Source organism: Gorilla gorilla, chromosome 22, assembly GCF_029281585.2.
Source record: "Gorilla gorilla gorilla isolate KB3781 chromosome 22, NHGRI_mGorGor1-v2.1_pri, whole genome shotgun sequence".
Taxonomy (NCBI): domain Eukaryota; kingdom Metazoa; phylum Chordata; class Mammalia; order Primates; family Hominidae; genus Gorilla; species Gorilla gorilla.
The window spans coordinates 44,836,011-44,859,509 of record NC_073246.2 but is presented as its reverse complement, the minus strand read 5'-3'; the positions used below and the strand labels follow the sequence as shown (position 1 = coordinate 44,859,509).

At 50.2% G+C, this 23,499-nt stretch overlaps 1 protein-coding gene and 1 pseudogene across 4 annotated transcripts in view; one reads left to right on the top strand and one right to left on the bottom strand.

The window, feature by feature from the left end:
- The window catches only part of PKNOX1 (PBX/knotted 1 homeobox 1), a 62,558-nt gene extending 58,847 nt beyond the window's left edge, over positions 1–3,711 (bottom strand). The window contains exon 1 of one of the 4 annotated variants that reach the window (XM_031005200.3): positions 3,511–3,711. The gene's annotated coding sequence lies outside the window, so the exon portion shown is untranslated. Of the gene's footprint in view, positions 1–2,878; positions 3,008–3,510 lie in introns of those variants that run through there. The other 3 variants (XM_031005201.3, XM_063702786.1, XM_063702787.1) reach the window with 3 other exon arrangements.
- Positions 3,712–21,881: 18,170 nt separating this feature from the next.
- Positions 21,882–23,499, top strand: part of LOC129529300 (uncharacterized) — a 39,115-nt pseudogene continuing 37,497 nt past the window's right edge.

Sequence of the window (23,499 nt, the reverse complement as noted above, 5' to 3'; positions counted from 1 at the left end):
CACCTGTTATCCCAGCTACTCGGGAGGTTGAGGCAAGAGAATTGCTTGCACCCAGGAGGCAGAGGTTGCAGTGAGCCATGATCATACCACTGCACTCCAACCTGGGCAATAGTCTCAAAAAAAGAGGCAGGGAGGGAAAGAAAGTGAAACAGCCTTATTGGTGATATGTGGAAAGTATGAGTGGTCTGATTAGATCAAACCAGCCACAACATTCCCTTAAACTGAAGCCTAATCAAGAACCAGGCCCAAGTTTTCTTCAATTCTATGAAGGCTGAGAGAGGTGAGGAAGATGCAGAAGAAAAGTTGGAGCCAGGCACGGCAGCTCACCCCTGTAATCCCAACACTTTGGGAGGCTGAGGCAGGTGGATCACCTGAGGTCAGAAGTCCCAGCCTAGCTAACATTTAGTAGAGCCCGTGTCTACTAAAAATACAAAAAATTAGCTGGATGTGGTGGCAGCTGCCTGTACTCCCAGCTACTATGGAGGCTGAGGCAGGAGAATCGCTTGAACCCGGGAGGTGGAGGTTGCAGTGAGCCGAGATCACGCCATTGCACTCCAGCTTGGGCAACAAGAGTGAAAATCCATCTCAAAAAAAAACAAAAAAAAAGTTGGAAGCAGCAGAGGCTGGTTCATGAGGTTTAAGGAAAGAAGCTGTCCCCATAACACGAAAGTACAAGGTAAAGCAGCAAGTGCTACCTAACAGAAAAGCAACACCAGGTTATCCAGGTCTAGCTAAGATCATTGATGAAGGCAACGAGACGAAAAAGCAGATTTTCAATATAGACAAAAGACTTCCTTTGGAAAGAGATGACATCTAGGACTTTCATACCTAGAGAGAACTCAGTGCTTAGTTTCAAAGGGCAAGCCGGCTCTCTTGCTAGGGGCAAATGTCACTGGTGACTTTAAGCTGAAGCCAATGGTCTTTGACCATTCTGAAAATCCTAGGGTTCTGAAGAATTATGTTATGTCTACTCTTGCCTGTGCTCTGGAAATGGAATAACACATTACTGAATATTTTAAGCCCACTGTTGAGATCCACTGCTCAGAAAAAGATTTCTTTCAAAATATTACTGCTCACTGACAATGCACCTAGTCACCCAAGGGCTCTGATGGAGATGTACACAAGGAGATGAATGCTGTCTTCATGTCTGCTAACACCACATCCATTCTGCAGCTATGGATCCAAGGAGTAATCTTGACTTTCAAGTCTTAATTATTTAAGAAATACATTTTGTAAGGCTATAGCTGTGGTAGTGATTCCTCGCATGAATCTGGGCAAAGTAAACTGAAAACCTTCTGGAAAGAATCTGCCATTCTAGATGCCATTCATGATTCATGGAAGGAAGTCAAATAACACTAACAGGAGTTTGGAAGAAGTTGAAAGAAGTTGATTCTAACCCTCATGATGACTTGGAGGAGTTGAAGACTTCAGTGAAGGAAGGAACTGCAGATGTGGTGGAAATAATGAAGAGCTGCTTCTTATGGATGAGCAAAGAAAGTGGTTTCTTGAAATGGAATTTATTCCTAGTGAAGACGCTGTGCACACTGTGGAAATGACAACAAAACATTTGGAATATCACATCAACTTAGTGGACAGCAGTGGCAGAGTTTGAGAATAGCCTCCAACTTTGAAAGAATTTTCACTGTGGTTAAAATGCTATCAAAACAGCATCACATGCTACGAAGAAGTCTTTCATGAAAGGAGGAGTCCATCAATGCAGCAAATTTCACTGTTGCCTTATTTTAAGTAACTGACACAGCCACCATCACCCTGATCAGTCAGCAGCCATCCACACTGAGGCAAGATTGTCAAAGTACAAAACGAGCAGGACTCACTAAAGGCTCAGATGATCAATAGTATTTTTAGCACTAAAATATTTTTAAATTAACGTAAGCACATTTTTATAGATATAATGCTTGCTATTGTACACTCTAAGTAGTATACCGTAATTACAACTTTCATATGCACTGAAAAACCTAAAACTGTTGTGTCACTTGCTTTACTGCAATACTTATTTTACTGCGGTGGTCTGGATTAGAACTCGAATTACCTGAGGTACGCCTGTGTACAAGGACAGGATTCACAAATCACTCTAAGTAAATTAAGCAGAGTGATGAAAGGCTCATTTGGGTCAGCCTGCCATCTTCCAAATTATGACTAAATGCAAGAGCATCACCAATAACTATACTGGCAGAGGTTCACATTTCACCTCGATTCTTCCTTATGTTTAGAGAAAGCCTACTTTCCAGTATGCCAGGAAAAATCATGAAAGTAGACCTAACTAAAGCTGGGGGTTTCTTTCATCCTGAAGAGGAACCACTTCCTAAGGAAAAATCATCTACTGTTTTAAAAAGCAAACTCTTGTAGAGTTGGAAGAGAACCCCTCACACAGGTGGAACACCCCCCAGGGCTGCGGCCCCGCCGTCGCGATCAGCCTGGCCTGCCCTGGGCCCGACCTCAGGAGGCCGCCATTCCCGGACCCTCGGGCCTCCCGTCAGGAATCCGCCATCGGAACGGAGGCCCTAACTGGTCCGGTCGCAGAGCCACTGTCCAAATAAGGCATTTCCAGAGCCACGAGGATGACATAAAGCAGACTCCGCGTTTCTTCATTTTTCGTTAAGTGACACGATTTCCCTCACAAGGAAGGTGCAAACCCACAGGGCGCCCAGACCCTGCCCGGCACTTCCTGTCATCCATTACCACGACCCGTGTGACAGAAGCGGCTCTTCCCACCAATTCCCGGGACGCCGGAACCGCTTCCCCAGCACCCGGCCCCAAACACTGCCGTCAGCGAGCGGCCCTGGGCTGCTCCCGCGCCGGCGCCCGGCTGAGGGCCACGAGCCCCATCACGCCCACCGCCCCCAGGACCCCGACCCACCCGCTCGCCACGGCCGAGGCCGGGGCCGGGGTCGCGACCGCCATCTTCCCGCCTGCGCCGCCGCGCGCCCCGCACCCTCCGAGCAGCCCCGCCGGCCCTGAGGACTCCGCGAGGCCGCGGACCCGACCGGCCCCACGCGCGCCGCCCGCCCCGGCGCCGCCCGCCCCGGCCCCGCCCCGCCGCGCGCCCCCGGCCCTCACGCCCGCCGCCCCGCCCGCGCCGGGCTCCGCGCGCCCCCGCCCCCGCCCCGCGCCGGGGCGCGCGCCGCACTCCGAAAGGGACAGTTAGGAGCGCGCGCTTCGATCGGGCCCAGCGCGGCGGCGACGGCGCCTTCCAGAAATTTCCGCGTCCCTCAACCCACACTGAGAAACCAACTGGGCGCGCCCCCGCGCCGGTTGGGCTGAAGGCGCCCCCTCCCCCGCGGGTGCCCGCTCCCCTCCCCCACCCGCGCCCCCTCCCCGCCCCCTGCCCCGGGCGGCGGGTCAAATGCGGGCCCTCCGGGGCAGCGCCGGCCCTCCAGACCCGGGCGGCAGCGGCGGCGGCGGGCGGCGGCCGCGGGCCGGTGTGATTGATAGGGACGGCGGCGGCGAGAGCGGCGGCGGCGGCGGCGGAGCGGTTGAGTGACAGCTTACCTGGGTGCCAATCTTCATCACACTGACAAGCGGCTGCAGCAATCGGGACCCGCAGTGCCGCGCCCGCGTCCAACCGTCACGCCGACGCTGGGCCACGCGACACAGCCTCGCTCAATGGGAGGAGGGCGACGCCGACGCGCGCCGCATCAATATTCAGAGAGGGGGCGGGGCCTGCCGGAGACGGGCCCCGCCCCTCCCTGCGCGGCGGCGGGCGCGGGGCGGGGCCTAATTGCTGGGGGAGGAGAGTGAGGGCGGGAACCGGGCGGTGGCCGGCCCCGCCTCCAGCCCCGCCCGCACCCGGAGCTAGGCCGTGCCCCCAACCGGCCGCGCCCGAGCGCGAGGAGCTGTCTGCCCCGCCCCGAAGGCAGAGCCTCCCGCCTTATGACTATGCAGTAGGGGCGTGGCCTCAGCGCCCGTCTCGCCCCCTCCGCGCCCTCGGTTGCCGCCCAGGAGAGGTGTGTGTAGCCGGGCGAAACCATTTGCCTCGAGCAGGCGGGGAGGGAGGGCTGTACCACCCGTAACCCCACCGCCGGGCGTCCCGTAGCCGAAGGCCTCCATTCTGTGTGTGTCCGGTTTGAATGTAAGCCCGTGGGAGCCTCTCAGCCTTCCTCCCCAGGCTCTGGAGCCCGGGTGGGCACGGGCCTCTGCGGCACAGTGGATGCTCACGTGCCTCCCCCACTGTGGCAGCGCGAGTGCTTAGCACCTGAGGCTTTACCCTGGGCGCTGTCTTCTCTCAGTGTGAGGACCCCAGCAAGGACTCATGATGTCCACAGGTGCTTAGGGGTGGCCTCTGGGCTACTTGGCCTCGCTTGACCACACCTTCCGGCCCAGGTGAGCCTTGCGGGTCTAGGTGACCAATGCGGCCTCCAGGTAAAGGGCACCTGCCTTAGGGGACGTCCACAAGTGTCTGCATTTCAAACTGCTTTGAAAGACCACCCTAACCGACCACTGCCACAATGTACCCACAAGTGCAGATGGTGGCTTTGGTCTCCAAGATGTAAGGAAAGGGCGACACATTCCCCAGTGCGTAGGAAAGCACACGGTTTGCCTGACTGGCCTTCAATACTGCAGAAACATCCATTTATGCAGTGGCCCACCGAAGGCCATCAGTGCCTTGAGTCCATACACAGCGGGGGAAGGGCAGCTCTGTGGGCCCCCACTCCTCCCGGAAGGCAGACAGGCCTAGGACTGGAGCTGATTGCTAGAGGGAGCCTGGGGGTAGGTCTAGGCATGAACAGCTCGGAGGACATCCCTCCTGTGTCTTCAGAGCTCCACACCGCCAGGAGGTCTTGGCCAAGTGCTGTGCAGCTGCAGAGCCGCCTCTTTCAGAAAGATGGGAAGCAGCAGGGTGGGCAAGAGGGAGGCCCTGAGATACTTGCCCAAGGAGGGAAGTTCAAGGGGACAAAAAAAGCTCAGTATTCAAGACTGAGCATAATCTGCAGAGCCTAGTGCAAGATCCAGATGCAAGTGTCAAGAGGTGTTGGAACAGAGAGACTCCACAGGGGCTGGGTAAACTGAAGCTGAGACCTGCTGGGCCGCACCCCCAGGAGTTAAGGCGTTCTTAGTAATCGGATGAGATAGGAGTTGGGAACAAGACACAGGTCACAAGGATTCTGCTGATAAAACAAGATGCAGTAAAGAAGCCGGCCAAATCCCACCAAAACCAAGATGGCGGGGAAAGTGACCTGTGGCCTTCCTCACTGCTGATAATACACTAATTATAATATATGAGCTTGGTAAAACACACTCCCGCGGGCGCCATGACAGTTTTCAAATGCCATGGCAACGTTTGGAAGATACCCTACATTGTCTAAAAGGGGTCGGGCGCAGTGGCTCACGCCAGTAATCCCAGCACTTTGGGGAGGCCAAGGCGGGCAGATCACTTGAGGTCAGGAGTTGAGACCAGCATGGCCAATATGGTGAAACCCCATCTCTACTAAAAATACCAAAAAATTAAGCAGGCGTGGTGGCATATGCCTGTAGTCCCAGCTACTTGAGAGGCTGAGGCAGGAGAATCGCTTGAACCTGGGAAGCAGAGGTTGCAGTGAGCCGAGATCACGCCATTGCACTCCAGCCTGGGCAACAGAGCAAGACTCCATCTCCAATAAATAAATAAATAAATAAATAAATGGAAGAGGAAGCCTAAGTTCTGGGAATTCCCCACCACTTTCCCAGAAAACTCATGAATAATCCACCCCTTGTTTAGCACGTGATCAAGAAATAACCAATATAATTCAGGAACGGATTCTAGGGAAAAAAAAAAAGGACCATAAAAATAGCCAACCAGCAGCCCTTGGGGCTGCTCTGCCTGTGGAGTGGCCATTCTTTGGTTTATTTACTTCTCTAACAAACTCATTTTCACTTTACTCTGTGGATTCTCCCTGAATTTCTTCTTGTGTAAACTCCAAGAACCCTCTCTTGGGATCTGGATTGAGACCCCATTCCAGTAAGACAAAGTCCCCGGCTCAGAAATTACAGTGAAGAATTTCAAGGCAGTGACAGCAGAACCTTACCCCCAGCCTGGGCCGTTCTCAGCAGGGGCAGGGGCCCTGTGACATGCTGTTCAGGCCCCTGGAAGCAGCCCGGGGCTCACTGGCCACACCTACACCTGCCCCCGGTCTGAAGCTTTCATTTATTTGCATCTGGCCTGTGAGACAGCAGGAGTTCCACAGGAGGACCTGAGTGCATGGTCACCCAGAGCCCAGGAAGCAGCTGCAGCAAGTCCAGGGCAGACAGAAGCCCAGGCCCTGCCATCCCACTCTGGGCCCAGAAGGCTCTGGGGTCATCAGCTAGGTGCCTTCTCTGCCAGCTGCTTTGCCGTTTCACCCACCATGAGCGGCCACCCTTCTTTTTCTTCATTTCTGAAGTCTGTCTTCAGAAAAGGGGGAAAGGCCGGGATGTGTTGCCAGAAAGGGGGTCTTGATCCAGACCCCAAGAGGGGATTCTTGGATCTTGAGCAAGAAAGAACTCAGGGCAAGTCCATAAACTGAAAGCAAGTTTATTAAGAAAGCAAAGGAATAAAAGAACGGCTACTCCATAGGCCCACCAGTGGTGTGGCTGCTCAGTTGCTTATACTTTTTGTTTGTTTGCTTGCTTGTTTTTCTTTCCTGCCCTGCCTTCCTCCCCCAGCAGCTTATACATATATTGTTAGCTCTTGACTATATGCTAAACACAGGGTGGGTTATTCATGAGGTTTCCTGAACAGGGGTGGGAACTGAGGGTTCCTCCCCTTTTTAGACCATATAGGGTAACCTCCTGCCATTGCCATAGCATTTGTAAACTGTCCTGACAGTGGTGGGAGTGTCTTTTAGCATGCTAATGTATTATAATTAGCATATAATGAGCAGTGACGACGACCAGCAGTCACTTTCATCCTCATCTTGGTTTTGGTGGGATTTGGCCGGCTTCTTTGGTGGGATTTGGCCGGCTTCTTTACCTGTTTTATCAGCAAGGTCTTTGTGATCTGTGTCTTGTGTCCTCCTATCTCTCCCTGTGACTAAGAATGCCCTAACCTCCTGGAAATGCAGCCCAATAGGTCTCAGTCTTATTTTACCCAGTCCCTATTCAAGATGGAATCGCTTTGGTTCAAATGCCCCTGACAGATGCACCATCAGTAGTTTCCTCCTCCAGGGATGGGCCAAGTTTCCTGGGCCCTGAAACTTGCATACTGTGAGGAGTCCTTAGGAAAATAATTCAAAGTGAGGTAGGTATGGGGCTTTAGAGGGGGCGAAGACCCATTTGCTTCCCTGTGAATCCACCTTTGCCTCCAACCACACCTGTGTGGCCACGGGGGGCCTCCTCCCGGTGTTGAGCACCGAAGTGGTTTCTAAAGAAAAAAAACCAGACCTGGCTCAGTGGCTGACGCCTGTAATCCCAGCACTTTGGGAGGCCGAGGTGGGCGGATCACGAGGTCAGGAGATCGAGACCATCCTGGCTAACAGGGTGAAACCCCCTCTCTACTAAAAATACAAAAAGTTAGCCGGGTGTGGTGGCAGACGCCTGTAGTCCCAGCTACTCGGGAGGCTGAGGCAGGAGAATGGCGTGAACCCAGGAGGCAGAGCTTGCAGTGAGCAGAGATCGCGCCACTGCACTCCAGCCTGGGCGAAAGAGCAAGACTCCGTCTCAAAAAAAAAGAAAGAAAAAAAAAACAGGTACCTTTTAATTCAAATAAGCAGCCATTCTATTTTCTTTACAACATGTTTTCTATAATATTTGTTAATTTTTTTTTTTTTGAGATGGAGTCTTGCTATATCACCCAGGCTGAAGTGCACTAGCATGATCTTGGCTCACTGCAGCCTCTGCCTCCTGGATTCAAGCGATTCTTCTACCTCAGCCTCCCAAGTAGCTCAGATTACAGGTGCCCGCCACCATGCCCGGCTAATTTTTGTATTTTTAGTAGAGGCGGGATTTCACCTTGCTGACCAGGCTGGTCTCAAACTCCTGGCCTGGGCAACATGGTGAAACCCCAATTCTACGAAAAATACAAAAATTGCCAGGATCAGTGGCTCACGCCTGTAATCCCAGCACTTTGGAAGGCCGAAGCGGGTGGATCACGAGGTCAGCAGTTTGAGACCAGCCTGACCAACATGGTGAAACCCCTTCTCTACTAAAAATACAAAAAAATTAGATGGGCATGGTGGCAGGCGCCTGTAATCCCAGCTACTTGGGAGGCTGAGGCAGGAGAGTCACTTGAAATCAGAAGGCGGAGGTTGCAGTGAGCCGAGATTGCACCACTGCATTCTATTCTGGGCAACAAGAGCAAAACTCTGTCTCAAAAAAAAAAAAAAAAAAAAAAAAATACAAAAATTAGCTGGTTGTGGTGGCAGGCGCCTGTAATCCCAGCTAGTTGGGAGGCTGAGGTGTTGTGACCAAGTGAGTTATAGAGAAACGCCACACTTTGAGACAAATTAAAGAGTCCTTTATTAGCCGGCAACCAAGAGGCAGCTAACGCTCAAAATTCTCTCAGCCCCGAGGAAGGGGCTAGTTTTGTTTTTATACCATGGTCTAAATAGGGGAGGGGGATTTTAGCTGAAACAATTTTTACAGAAGCAGAACTGGCAAAAAGTTAAAAAATTAATTGGTTACAAATGCAGTTAAAAAAATAAACAGTTCCAGGTGCAGGGGCTTAAACTATCACAAAGGGATAAATGCAGGGGTTTTGGGTGCCATCCACCGAGCTCGTCCCCAGGAGCTGCTAGTGCGGCTTGCCTCACTATCTTATCAGTAGGTGCATTCCTGGACGTGCTTTGAGTCAGTTTACACTAGCTATGCCTTAAGGGAGGGAGGTGAAAGGGGGCTGCCAGTGAAGAAACTAAAATGGAGTCTGTCTGGCTCTCTCTCTCCTAGGTCACTCAGGTTAAAACAAGGTAGGGTATCACAGAGGCATGAGAATTGCTTGAATCCAGGAGACAGAGATTGCAGTCAGCCGAGATCATGCCACTGCACTCCAGCCTGGGGTATAGAGCGAGACTCTGTCTCAAAAAAAGAAAAAGAAAGACATGACAAGACTGGGTGCGGTGGCTCATTCCTGCAATCCCAGCACTTCGGGAGGCGTGAGGCCAGGAGTTTGAGACTAGTGCGGGCAATATAGCGAGACCCCCCACTGCCCCCTGCACACACCCACCCCGGTCTCTACAAAAGAAGAAAACAATTTTTTTTTTTTTTTTTTGTGACGGAGTCTTGCTCTGTCACCCAGGCTGGAGTGCAGTGGCGCCATCTCGGCTCACTGCAAGCTCCGCCTCCTGGGTTCACGCCATTCTCCTGCCTCAGCCTCCCGAGTAGCTGGGACTACAGGCGCCCGCCACCGCGCCCGGCTAGTTTTTTGTATTTTGTTTAGTAGAGACGGGGTTTCACCGTGTTAGCCAGGATGGTCTTGATCTCCTGACCTCGTGATCCACCCATCTCGGCCTCCCAAAGTGCTGGGATTACAGGCGTGAGCCACTGCACCCAGCCGTGAAAAAAAATTTGTAACTAGGAGGTGTCATGGTGCACACCAGTAGTCCCAGCTACTTGGAAGGCTTGAGAGCATGCCACTGCACTGAAGCCTGGGCAACAGAGTAAGACCCTGTCGCAAAAAAAAAAAAAAAAAAAAAAGGAGAAATACGTGAGGCGTATGAAGAAGAGCAACTCCATCTTGAATAGGAGCTGGGTGAAATGAGGCTGAAACCTACTGGGCTGCATTCCCAGACAGTTAAGGCATTCAAAGTCACAGGATGGTATAAGAGGTCAGGACAAGATACAATACAGGTCATAAAGACCTTGCTAATAAAACAGGTTGCAGTAGGCCGGGCACGGTGGCTCACGCCTGTAATCCCAGCACTTTGGGAGGCCGAGGAGGGTGGATCATGAGGTCAGGAGTTCAAGACCAGCCTGGCCAAGATGGTGAAACTCCGTCTCTACTAAAAATACAAAAAATTAGCTAGGCGTGGTGGCACACGCCTGTAATCCCAGCACTCACTTGTGGGGCACAGGGAATAAAGGTAGCAGTAACCCAGATGGGGCGCAGCACACACCAGAGCTACGGTACGTGGGGGAGTATTTGAAAATGACACTGGAGGAACTTGAGTTGTTCTTAAAGGATGATTAGGATCTGAGAGGCTTCATTGAGAAAAATGAACGAGAAGCCACTGAAAACTAGGGTGCTGATTTTGGCTCGCTGTAGCCTCCGCTTCCTGGGTTCAAGCAATTCTCCTGACTCAGCCTCCCGAGTAGCTGGGATTACAGGTGCCCACCACCACGCCCAGCTAATTTTTGCATTTTTAGTAGAGACGGGGTTTTGCCATGTTAGCCAGGCTGGTGTTGAACTCCTGACTGACCTCAGGTGATCCACTCGCCTCGGCCTCCCAAAGTGCGGGGACTACAGGCCTGAGCCACCGCGCCTGGCCCTCATCTGCTTTGATTTTGCATGGAGTTCATTCTCACACACTGCTCCAATGTCTCATACATCTCATGCCAGGAACTGTTCAATTTTTTTTCTTTTTTGAAACAGAATTTCCCTCTTGTTGTCCAGGCTGGAGTGCAATGGCGCGATCTTAGCTCACCACAAACTCCGCCTCCTGGGTTCAAGCGATTCTCCTGCCTCAGCCTCCCGAGTAGCTGGGACCACAAGCATGTGCCACCACACTCGGGTAATTTTGTATTTTTAGTTGAGATGGGGTTTCTCCACGTTGGTCAGGCTGGTCTCGAACTCCTGACCTCAGGTGATCCACCCACCTCGGCCTCCCAAAGTGCTGGGATTATAGGCATAAACCACTGCGCCCAGCTGGAACTGTTCAAATATTGTATTAGTGTGCACTCTAATTAGTCTCCAAATCACTCAAGTTTATTAACTGATAAAAGCCAATTCTAGGGCCGGGCACAGTGGCTCACTCCTGTAATCTCAGCACTTTGGGAGGCTGAGGCGGGTGGATCACCTGAGGTCAGAAGTTCAAGACCAGCCTGGCCAACATGGTGAAACCCCATCTCAACTAAAAATACAAAATTACCCGAGTGTGGTGGCACATGCTTGTATTCCCAGCTACTGGGGAGGCCAAGGCAGGAAAATTACTTGAACCCAGGAGGCGGAGGTTGCAGTGAGCCGAGATCTCACCATTGCACTCCAGCCTGGGTGACAGAGAGACACTCTATCTCAAAACAAAACAAAACAAAATTTAAAAAAAAAGCTGGGTGTGGTGGTGCATACCTGTGGTCCCAGCTACTTGGGAGGCTGAGATGGGAGGATTGCTTGAGCCCCGGGGGGCACAGGTTGCAGTGAGCGCAGATCACACCACTGCACTCCTGGTTAGGTGACAGACTAAAAAGCTGAGACCCTGTCTCAAAAAAAAAAAAAAAAAAGCCCAGCGGGGCGCGGTGGCTCACGCCTGTAATCCCAGCACTTTGGGAGGCCAAGACAGGCAGATCACAAGGTCAGGAGATCGAAACCATCCTGGCTAACACGGTGAAACCCTGTCTCTACTAAAAATACAAAAAAAAGAGAAAAAATTAGCCGGGCGTACTGGCGGGCGCCTATAGTCCCAGCTACTCGGGAGGCTGAGGCAGGAGAACGGCGTGAACCTGGGAGGCAGAGCTTGCAGTGAGCCGAGATCGCGCCACTGCACTCCAGCCTGGGCGACAAAGCAAGACTCCGTCTCAGGGGGAAAAAAAGCCAATTCTTCAAAGCTATAATTTTCTTTTTTTTTGAAACAGGGTCTCACTCTGTCACCCAGAATGGAGTGCAGTGGCATGATCTCAGCTCACTGCAACCTCTGCCTCCCAGGCTCAAATGATTCTCCTGCCTCAGCCTCCCGAGTACCTGGGATTACAGGCATATGCCACTACCAATGGGCTAATTTTTGCATTTTTTGTAGAGATGGGGTTTCACCATGTTGACCAGGCTGGTCTTCAACTCCTGACCTCAGATGATCCACCTGTCTCAGCTTCCCAAAGTGCTGGGATTACAGGCATGAGCCATCGAAACTGGCCTTCTTTTTAATTTTATTTTAATTGAAATTAGATTTTTTTTTTCTTTTTTGAGACAGGGTCTCACTTTGTTGCCCAGACTGCAGTGCAGTGGCAGGATCTCTGCTCACTGCAGCCTCATCCTCCCCGCACTCAGGTGACCCTCCCACCTTAGCCTCAAGAGTAGCTGGGACTGCAGATGTGTGCCACCATGCCCAGCTAATTTTTGTATTTTTTTGTAGAGACACGATTTCACCATGTTGCCCAGGTTGGTCTTGAACTCCTGAGTTCAGGGGATCCTCCTACCTTGGCCTCCCAAAATGTAGAGATTACAGGCATGAGCCACTGCGCCCAGCCCAAATATGTAATTTCTCAATGAGGTCAATGAACAGTTGAAACATGATTAACTGGTTGGGCTCCATGGCTCACACTTGTAGTCCTAGCACTTCGGGAGGCCAAGGCAGGAGGACTGCTTGAGGCCAGGAGTTTGGGACCAGCCTGGACAACATAGTAAGACCCGTCTCTACAAAAATAAAGAAATTCCACACACAAAAACTATAGCAACAACAGAGACATATGATGAGCCCCAGCTCAACAGGGCAAGTCAGCAATGGAAGAGACCAAAGCCTTGGGGAGCCTGGATGGAGAGAGCAAGAGAAGGCTCCAGGTCCCTGATGGACAACGGCTGCACCTGAGCCAGGTGTGCTCAGACAGGTGAGGAAGCTCGATGAGCAGGAACTCCAATACCGTGGGGTGTGCGGGTGGCACTGGATACGGGGTTACCTGCCCTGGGACAAGATGATACTTCCTGAGCTTTGGGACCTGGGCTGGTTAATTTTATGTGTCAATGTGGCTAGGCTATGGTGCCTGGCTCAGTGGTCACAGAGCACCCTGGATGTGTCTGTAAAGATGTTTTTAGATGGGATTAACATTTTCCTAAGTAGATTTGAGTGAAGCACGTTACCCTCCATAATGTGCGTGGGCCTCATGCATCCATTTAAGGCCTTCAGAGAAAAGACTGAGGTTCCCTAAGAAGGAAGGAATTCTGCCTCCACACTGCCTTTGAATTGGGACTCACGCCGCACCGCAGCAGCATCTCTTGCTAGAATTTCCAGACTGCACTGCAAATTTCAGACTTGCCAGTCTCGATTCTTAAAATAAATCTCTCCCTCTCTCACTCTCCATCTATGTACATCTATCTCCATCCTATCGGTTCTGTTTCTCTGGAGAACCCTGACTAATGCAGGATGCATTCCTGTCTCTGGACCCTCACAATGGCATATGCTTTAGTGACATTTACCCACACATGGCACCGTTGCCTGCTTTCCCACTGTGGACACCAAGGCCGCAGTAGGACAATCCTGGAAGGCCCATGGTCCCGGTGACCGCTCACCATTGGCCCTTCCTGGCGGGACTGTGCAGCTAAAATCAGGCACAGAGAAGGGGCCTCCTAGTCCCCGCGGTCCTGCTTCCCACCTGCCCACAGCAGTGCTATGTGGGCAGGTTGCCTTCCTGCCTGCACAGGCCCCCCGGGCCTGGACCCTCACTGGAGGGAATGTGCCCCCTCTCAGCTTGGATGAGGAGTGGGGTAGGGGAGAGAAGAGGGAGGGACGGGAGGGATGGTAGGCCCCTCTCCAGGCTACAGAGGAATGCCCGGAGGGAAGGGAGGCGAGCTGGCACACTGCCTTCTGTGCCCGGGCAGTGCACAGTTAGCACGAAAAGGAGCATCAAGCTGAAAAAACTCCTTTCTCTTCTTGCCCCCTCATTCTTGGCTGTTTTCCTAATTGTGCTGAAATGAACGTTTACCATCTCGTGAGATATTTGAGAACACCGTCACTGTTCCTTTTTTCTTTCTTTCTTTCTTTTCTTTTCTTTTTTTTTTTTGAGACGGAGTCTCCCTCTGTCACCCAGGTTGGAGTGCAGGGGCATGATCTCAGCTCACTGCAACCTCTGCCTCCCAGGTTCAAGTGATCCTCCTGTCTCAGCCTCCTAAGTAGCTGGGATTACAGGCACATGCCACCACACCCAGATCATTTTGGTATTTTTAGTAGAGATGGGGTTTCACCATGTTGCTTAGGCTGGTCTCAAATTCCTGACCTCAGGTGATCCACCAGCCTTGGCCTACCAAAGTGCTGGGACTACAGGAGTGATCCACCACGCCTGGCCCTTTCCTTTCTATTTTTGAAAGAGATGGGTTTTGCCATGTTGCCCAGGCTGGTCTCCAACTCCTGAGCTCAGGCAATCTGCCTGCCTCAGCCTCCCAGAGTGCTAGGATTACAGGTATGTGCCACTGTGTCCAGCCAACACAGTTGCTGTTTCTACTACATATTTTCTTTTCTTTCTTTCTTTCTTTCTTTTTTTTTAAGATGGAGTTTTGATCTTGTCACCCAGGGTGGAGTGCAATGTCCTGATCTCTGCTCACTGCAACCTCCATCTTCCAGGTTCCAGCTATTCTCCTGCCTTAGCTTCCTGAAGAGCTAGGATTACAGTCATGCACCATCACAGCCAGCTCATTTTTGTATTTTTAGTAGAGATGGGGTTTCACCATGTTGGCCAGGCTGGTCTTGAACTCCTGACCTCAGGTGATCCGCCCACCTTGGCCTCCCAAAGTGCTGGGATTACAGGCGTGAGCCACCACGCCCGGCCACAACGTATTTTCATTGAGGATAGAAAGAAGCTTGTGGGGCCAATTTTTACACAAAAATTAGCTGGGCATGGTGATGGGCACCAGCTACTCTGGAGGCTGAGGCAGAGAATTGCTTGAAACTGGGAGGCGGATTTTGCAGTGAGCCAAGATCACACCACTGCACTCCAGCCTGGGCGACAGAGCAAGATTCCGTCAAAGAGAAGAGAAGAGAAGAGGGAAAGAAAGAAAGAAAAGAAAAGAAAAAAGAAAGAGAAGCTTGTGGGCTTGGTCTGGACAGGGTGCCTCCCTTGGTGGCCGTGTCAGCTGCCTCTCTTGCTTCCTGCATGTGTGACTGGATACATATACTAGGATACTGGATACATATACCCTTCTTACATATACTAGGAATACTGTCCCTACCTCCACATATCCTAGCATCTACAAGTAAGTGCACTTTTGTGTATGTGCAATTATCAGTCAGGATCAGTGGAAAGATTAAGGAACAGAATGCGTTCATGGAATTCTAGAGATGGGAGAAATCTGTCCAGCTCCTTTTACATGGGAGAAAACCACTGGGCATGTTCAAGACAGGCTCCAGGCCCAGGTCTTCATCCTGCCAGAGCTCTTCTCTTTTAACTGTGTAGGGGAAGGAAAATTGCTCATTTTCTTCTACCCTTCCAGGTTCTCACTGGGGACCCTGCTACAAAAGACAAATTAACAGGGGAAAGATGGATGTTTATTAGCATGTATCTCTCAGGGATAATGGAGAAACTCAGGGATGAGTAAATTTAAAGAGGTGACATAGAATTTGGGCTTCTATCCCAGCCCTTTTGAAACCACCTTTGCAAAAAGTATAAGTGAGGCAATCATTACAGTGAAAGACATCTGGCCTAACTAAGTCCATCTTGCTTCTAACCTCCAAGCTGTCCTTGTTTGTTCCTGGGTGGAGGCCGAACTAACTCTGGGAGGAACTTAGTTTATGGTTTAGCTTTGAAACAAAGACGATAGAGCCCTTTCCCTAAACACATCCCCTTCCTACCTGGGGACTAGATTGCCTTTGCAGGACTAACAAATTAGCCACAAAATTAGAAATTATTGTTTAGGAGTCTCGCAGCTGGAGGCTGCAAAATTGCTCCTAGGGATAACATCACTACTGTCAACCTCAGATCAGTGCTTGAGATGTTTTGCAGGCCCTGCACTCGATGGATCAGCTGACACCACTCCTGTGGATAAACTGGCTCATGGGGTCTTCTGACCCCCTCCCAGGAACCAACTCAGCCCAAGAGGACAGCCTCAACTTCCTGTAATTTCATCTCCGACCTGACAAATCAGCACTCCTGACCCAACGGCTCCCTACCCACCAAATTATCCTTAAAAACTCTGGGCCGGGCACGGTGGCTCACGCCTGTAATCCCAGCACTTTGGGAGGCCGAGGAGGGCAGATCACGAGGTCAGGAGATGGAGACCATTCTGGCTAACATGGTGAAACCCCGTCTCTACTAAAAATACAAAAAATGAGCCGGGCATAGTGGTGGGCATCTGTAGTCCTAGCCACTCTGGAGGCTGAGGCAGGAGAATGGTGTGAACCCAGAAGGTGGAGTTTGCAGTGAGCCAAGATCATGCCACTGCACTCCAGCCTGGGGGACAAAGCAAGACTCCATCTCAAAAAAAGAAAAAACAAAACAAAAACTCTGATCCCCAGTCGGGCACGGTGGCTCATGCCTGTAATCCCAACACTTTGGGAGGCTGAGGCATGTAGATCGCTTGAGGTCAGGAGTTCAAGACTAGCCTGGCCAACATGGTGAAACCCCGTCTCAACTAAAAATACAAAAATTATCAGCCTGCCCAGTATGGCGAAACCCCGTCTCTACTAAAAATACAAAAATTAGCTGGGCATGGTGGTTGGTGCCTGTAATCCCAACTACTCGGGAGGCTGAGGCAGGAGGACCACTTGAAGCTGGGAGGTGGAGGTTGCAGTGAGCCGAGATCACGCCATTGCACTACAGCCTGGGGGACAGAGCGACACTCCGTCTCAAAAAAAAAAAAAAAGGCCAGGCGCAGTGGCTCATGCCTGTAATCCCAGCACTTTGGGAGGCCAAGGTGGGTGGATCACCTGAAGTCAGGAATTCAAGACCAGGCTGGCCAACATGGAGAAACCCCGTCTCTGCAAAAATACAAAAATTAGCCAGGCATGGTGATGGTGTGCCTGTATCCCAGCTACTTAGGAGGCTGAGGCGGGAGGATTGCTTGAACCCAGGAGGTAGAGGTTGCCGAGATCGAACCATTGCACTCCAGCCTGGGTGACAGAGTGGAACTCTGTCCCAAACAAACAAACAAAAAACACCTCCCGAAATTCTTGGGTAATTTTGAGTAATCCAAGTAATAATAAAACTCTGGTCTCCCACATAGCTGGCCCTGGTAAATTGCTCTTTCTCTATTTCAGTTCCCCTGTGTTGATAAATCGGCTGTCTAGACAGCAGGCAAGGTGAACTCGTTGGGTGGTTATACTTTGGGAGGCTGAGGCAAGTGGATCGCTTGAGCTGAGGAGTTCCAGACCAGCCTGGGCAACATGGCAAAACTCCATCTCTATAAAAAATACAAAAAGAAAGTTAGTGGGGCGTGGTGGTGCGCACCTGTAGTCTGAGCTACTAGGGAGGCTGAGGTAGGAGGATTGCTTGAGCCTGGGAGGACGCAGTGAGCTGTGTTCGCGTCACTGCACTCCAACCTGGGTGACAAAGTGAGACCCTGTCTCAAAAAAAGAATTTTGAGGCTGGGCGCGGTGGCTCATGCCTATAATCCCTGCACTTCAGGAGGCCGAGGTGGGTGGATCACCTGAGGTCAGGAGTTTGAGACCAGCCTGGCCAACATGGTGAAGCCCCGTCTCTACTAAACATACAAAAATTAACCAGGCGTGGTGGCACATGCCTGTAATCCCAGCTTCTCGAGAGGCTGAGGCAGGAGAATTGCTTGAACCTGGGAGGTGGTGGTTGTGATGAGCCAAGATCACACCACTGCACTCCAGCCTGGTAACAGAGACAAGACAATGTCTCAAAAGGAAAAAAAAAAAAAAGAATTTGGGCTTAAATACCATCTTCTGCTAAAACAAAAGAAGAAGATGAGGAGGCAGGGTATGGGAAGGTGACCCTCAGGAGAAGAGTGGAGTCAACAAGGGCAGGGTTTGTTATGCGGATGATGTCTCTTGTGATTTAGAATCCTCCTCCTCCTGATACGAAGAGGAAGATGCCGGGACCAATGGAGATTCCTTTATAAATGTAGATTTCCCTTACAAAAGGGTAATTTATACACTGTATCCAGGACTCCTGTGTCTGCTGGCTGTCAAAATAATCAGCTCAAAATAATTCTATGCCGGGCCAGGCGTGATGGCTCACACCTGTAATCCCAGCACTTTGGGAGGCCGAGGCAGGTGGATCACCTGAGATCAGGAGTTCGAGACCAGCCTGATCAACATGGAGAGACCCTGTCTCTACTAAAAATACAAAATAGCCGGGCGTGGTCGTGCATGCCTGTAATCCCAGCTACTTGGGAGGCTGAGACAGGAGAATCGCTTGGACCCGGGAGGCGGAGATTGCGGTGAGCCGAGATCACGCCATTGCACTCTAGCCTGGGCATACAGAGCAAGACTCCATCTCATAAAAAAATAAATAAATAATAATAATAATAATTATATGCCAAGACGCACATTTGGAGTGGCATATTCTGGTCAGCAACAGAGGGGTGTACCCTTGCACTACTTTCGGTATGACAGGACCACAAAGTCTCGCCTGATAAAGATCTTTACAGGCTTAACAGCTTGATGGAAATAACACCATTAGCTCAGCTTTTGCTGGTGTGACCTTAACAGGTCGGTTGCCTGATGCACAAGTCCAAACACCGATGGAGGGTTCCAGCAGAGAGAGAGAGGTGTCGTCCTAATGCTGCGGAATGCTGAAAGGAGAGGACACCTCAAAGCAGCTTCCCTCAGGAGTCTGGGGCTGGGGATCTTAAGAGGTTTGAAGTGGACCAAGGTGTGGGCATCACTAATTGGTTGAAAAACACGGGTTGGAGACAGACACCTGGATTCTCATGTTGACTTGGTTACTCTGCGAAGGGGCTTTAAACTGTCTCGTGTCAGCCATTCTGCTGGAATTCAGAATCTGGAAAACATCTTAAGCAATTCTTTTTTTTTTTTTTTGAGACGGAATCTTGCTCTGTCCCCCAGGCTGGAGTGCAGTGGCTCATTGCAAGCTCCGCCTCCTGGGTTCAAGCCATTCTCCTGCCTCAGCCTCCCGAGTAGCTGGGACTACAGGTGCCCGCCACCACGCCTGGCTAATTTTTTTTAGAGACGGGGTTTCACCGTGTTAGCCAGGATGGTCTCGATCTCCTGACCTCATGATCTGCCCGCCTTGGCCTCCCAAAGTGCTGGGATTACAGGCGTGAGCCACCGCGCCCAGCCCCCCACCCCCCGCTTTCTTTTTTTGAGACAGAGTTTTGCTCTTGTTGCCCAGGTTGGAGTGCAATGGTGCAATCTTGGCTCACCACAACCTCCGCCTCCCAGGTTCAATCGATTCTCCTGCCTCAGCCTCCTGAGTAGCTAGGATTACACGCACGTGCCACCACACCCAGCTAATTTTGTATTTTCAGTAGAGACGGGGTTTCACCATATTGGCCAGGCTGGTCTCAAACTCCTGACCTCAAGGGACCCACCCACCTCATTCTCCCAAAGTGCTGGGAGTACAGGCATGAGCCACCACACCCGGCCTACATCTTAAGCAATTCTTAAAGGAAAGCCTTATGATTCTAACGTCAGAGATCCTATCTGTGGGAGCAATAGGGGTGCAAATTGTCAGTATCTATGGCTACGGGACTTTCAGTTACAAGGAAGTGGGCTAAAGTGCAGCCTGATGAATGCTTAGTTACAAGAACCCAAAAGTATCTGAGGCAGGTCTCAATTAATTTAGAAAATTTATTTTGCCAAGGTTTTCTTCGTTTTTTTTTTTTTTTTTTTTTTTTTTAAGACAGAGTCTCTCTCTGTCGCCCAGGCTGGAGTGCAGTGGTGCCCTCTCAGCTCACTGCAACCTCCTTCTCCCAAGCTCAAGCGATTCTCCTGCCTCAGCCTCCTGAGTAGGTAGGATTACAGGCGTGCACCACCATGCCCGGCTAATTTTTGTATTTTTAGTAGAGACGAGGTTTCACCATGTTGTCCAGGCTGGATATTTTGCCAAGATTTAAGGACGTGCCTGAGACACAGCCTCATGAGGTCCTGAGGATATGTGCCCCACGTGATCAGGGCATAGCTTGGTGTTTACGTTTTAGAGAGACATGATATGAATACTGAGGGTTAGAAACAATAGAAAAGAAACAAAAAAGAAAAAGACGTGAAACGTCAATCAATATGTCTAAGATGTACATTGGTTCAGTCTAGAAAGGCAGGACAACTCAAAGTGGGGGCTTCCAGGTCATAGGAAACGAGACACAACATTGTATTCTTTTTTTTTTTTTTTTAAGACGGAGTCTCTCTCTGTTGCCCGGGCTGGAGTGCAATGGCGCCATCTTTGCTCACTGCAACCTCGGCCTCCCGGGTCCAAGGGATTCTCCTGCCTCAGCCTCCCCACTAGCTGGGATTACAGGCATGCGCCACCACACCCGGCTAATTTTGTATTTTTAGTAGAGGCAGGGTTTCCCCATGTTGGCCAGGCTGGTCTTGAATTTCTGGCCTGAAGGGAGCCACCCACCTGGGATTCCCAAATTGCTGGGATTACAGACAGGAGCCACTGTGCCTGGTCAAAAGGTTGCATTCTTTTGAGTCCTTGAACAGCCTTTCACTGAATACACAATTTACATGTGAGAGGCGGGTAGAGGAATAGTCACTTATGCCTTAGTCTGGCTCAGTGAATCTACATTTTTGCATAAACAATAGGGCATTTGTCTTGGAGAAATAAGCCAAAAGTAATAAATAAATAAACAAACAATAGGGCAGAGGAAGCAATCAGATACACGTTTGTCGCAGGTCAGCAGAGGGCTGACTGAATTCTGTCCTTTGTCCCACACCTGTGAAGATGAGCTACCAATTTACCTTGCCAGGTGAAATTCAAAAGAACTGTTTTAAGGTAAAGATCTTGAGGCCCTCAAGGAATTTCCTTGTGGGGGAAATGGTGAGGAAGGTAGGTAGCTTCCTGTTATCTTCGTAGCAATCTTGCTTAGGAATAAAGTTTGAGGCAGGTTTGCCTGAGGCAGCGTGGGGTCCTGCGACTGACTTTCCTTTTACAGTTAGAACTGTATTTCTGTCCAGAACCAGGTATGAATTCTTGTTAACCCTGGGGGACAGTTTCACTAGCTACATATTTAAAAAAGAAAAAAAAGTTTTTCAATGAGGAAAGATAATTCTAAAAGCAATATAAGATTTAGAAAAAAAGTTTTCGAAGTCCTCCAAAAATCATTTTTTCTATTTATACAAAGATTCCTTTTTTAAATTTTCTACTCTTTTTCTGTTTTTGAAGCTTGTCACACTTAAGGATTTTTAAAATTTTCTTTTTCTTTTTCTTTTCTGAGACGGAGTCTGGCTCTGTCACCCAGGCTGCAGTGCAGTGGCACAATCTCATCTCACTGCAACCTCTGCCTCCCAGGTTCAAGCCATTCTCCTGGCTCAGCCTCCCGAGTAGATGGGGTTACAGGCACCCGCCACCAGGCCCAGATAATTTCTTGTATTTTTTTTTTTTTCAGGCGGAGTCTCACTCCGCTGCCCAGGCTGGAGTGCAGTGGGGCGATCCCGGCTCACTGCAACCTCTGCCTCCCGGGTTCAAGCAATTCTCCTGCCTCAGGATCCCAAGTAGCTGGGATTATAGGCCCTTGCCACCACACCTGGCTAATTTTTGTATTTTTAGTAGAGACGGGGTTTCACCATGTTGGTCAGGCTGGTCTCGATCTCCTAACCTCGTGATCTGCCCGCCTTGGCCTTCCAAAGTGCTGGGACTACAGGCGTGAGCCACTGTGCCAGGCCATAAATTTTATTTTTCATTTCCTTGTTTTGCTTTGTTTTTGAAATGATTCTCCTTTAAGCCATATTTACATTATCTTGTTATCCCAAGACCAAAGGATTTTTTAAACAAAGATAAGCTTCAACTCCTATCTTGTTTTAATCATCAGTGATCCTGAATTACCAAAGACTTCTGTATACTCATGTTTCGAATGCCATGTAGGTCAGGGGTCAACTGGAAAAGTTGTTAGGCCGGTATTTCTATGTCTCGCATTTGTCAGCCCTTGCCAAAACGGTGACGCAGCGGTGTGTTACCTGCCAACAGCCAACAGCATAATGCGAGGCAAGCGCCAGCCGTTCCGCCCGGCATACAAGCTTATGGAGCAGCCCCCTTTGAAGATCTCCAGGTAGACTTCACAGAGATGCCAAAGTGTGGAGGTAACAAGTATTTACTAGTTCTTGGGCGCACCTACTCTGGGTGGGTGGAGGCTTATCCAACACGAACTGAGAAAGCTCGTGAAGTAACCCGTGTGCTTCTTCGAGATCTGATTCCTAGATTGGGACTGCCCTTACGGATCAGCTCAGATAACGGGCCTGCGTTTGTGGCTGACTTAGTACAGAAGATGGCAAAGGTATCGGGGATCACATGGAAACTGCACGCCGCCTCCCGGCCTCAGAGTTCCGGAAAGGTGGGGCGGATAAATCGGACTATCCAAAATGGTATTACTGTCTTCCCCGCTGGATATTAAAAACAATTCCACAAGGGGCGTCAAACCACCTGCCAAATTTGAGGGAATGTTATCCTCTCCCCCGCCCCCCGTCCCCAGATATTAGAGACAATAACACAGGGGTAATGTATACTCACTGCTTTTTTGGGAGTAATATCCTCTCCCTTCTTGGATATTAGGAACAATATCACAGTGTGCGTGTACGCCTGTCGTGAAATTCAATGTAATGTCATCCTGTGCCTCCATGGATATGACGAACAGTATCACAGGGGATGTACCACTTCTGAGATATTGGGAGTGATATCATCCTCTCCCCTCTGGAAGTTAGGGACAATATCACAGGGGTAGTGTACACCGTCTGTGATGTTGGGACTAATATCATCCTCCCGCCCCCTGGATATTGAAAACCATATCACAAGGGGCGTGTACACACACTTCGATATTGGTATTCGATATTGGTATTAATACCATCCTCTCCCTCTTTGGATTTTCAGTGCAATATTTCAGGTGGGGTATACACCACCTGCAATATTGGAAGTAATATTATTTTCTCCCACTGTGGATATTAGCAACAATATCACAGGGGGTGTGAAAAACCCCTGCGACATTCGGAGTAATATCATCGTTCCCCTCATGAATATTAAGAACAATATCGTGGTGGGGGGTGTATACCCCCTTTGATATTTGACATCATCCTCTTCCCCCCTGGATATTAGGAACAATATCAGGAAGGGATGTACAGACCCTGCGACATTTGCTGTCATATAATTGTCTCTCCCCTAGATATTAGGAAAAATGTAACTGGGGATGTGAACACCCCTGCGATATTGGGAGAAGTATCATCCTCTCCCCCCTTGGATATTAGGAACAATATCACAGGGGAGGTGTACTGCCTCTGGGATATTGGGAGTAAAATTATCCTCTCTTCCCCTGGATATTAGGAACGGTCTCAGAGGGGGAGGGTGAACATTCCCTGTGATATTTAATGTAATCTTATCCTCTCCCTCCCAGAGTATTAAGAACAATATTACAGGAGGGGTGTACACCCTCTGCGATACTGACAGTCATATCATCCTCTTTGGCTCTGGATATTAGGAGCAATATCACAGGGCTGTGTACACCCCCTGCGATATTGGGAGTAATATCATCCTCTCCACCCAGGAAATTACTAACAAGGTCACGGGGGGTGTACTCCCCCTGCGATATTGGGAGTAATGTCGTCCTCC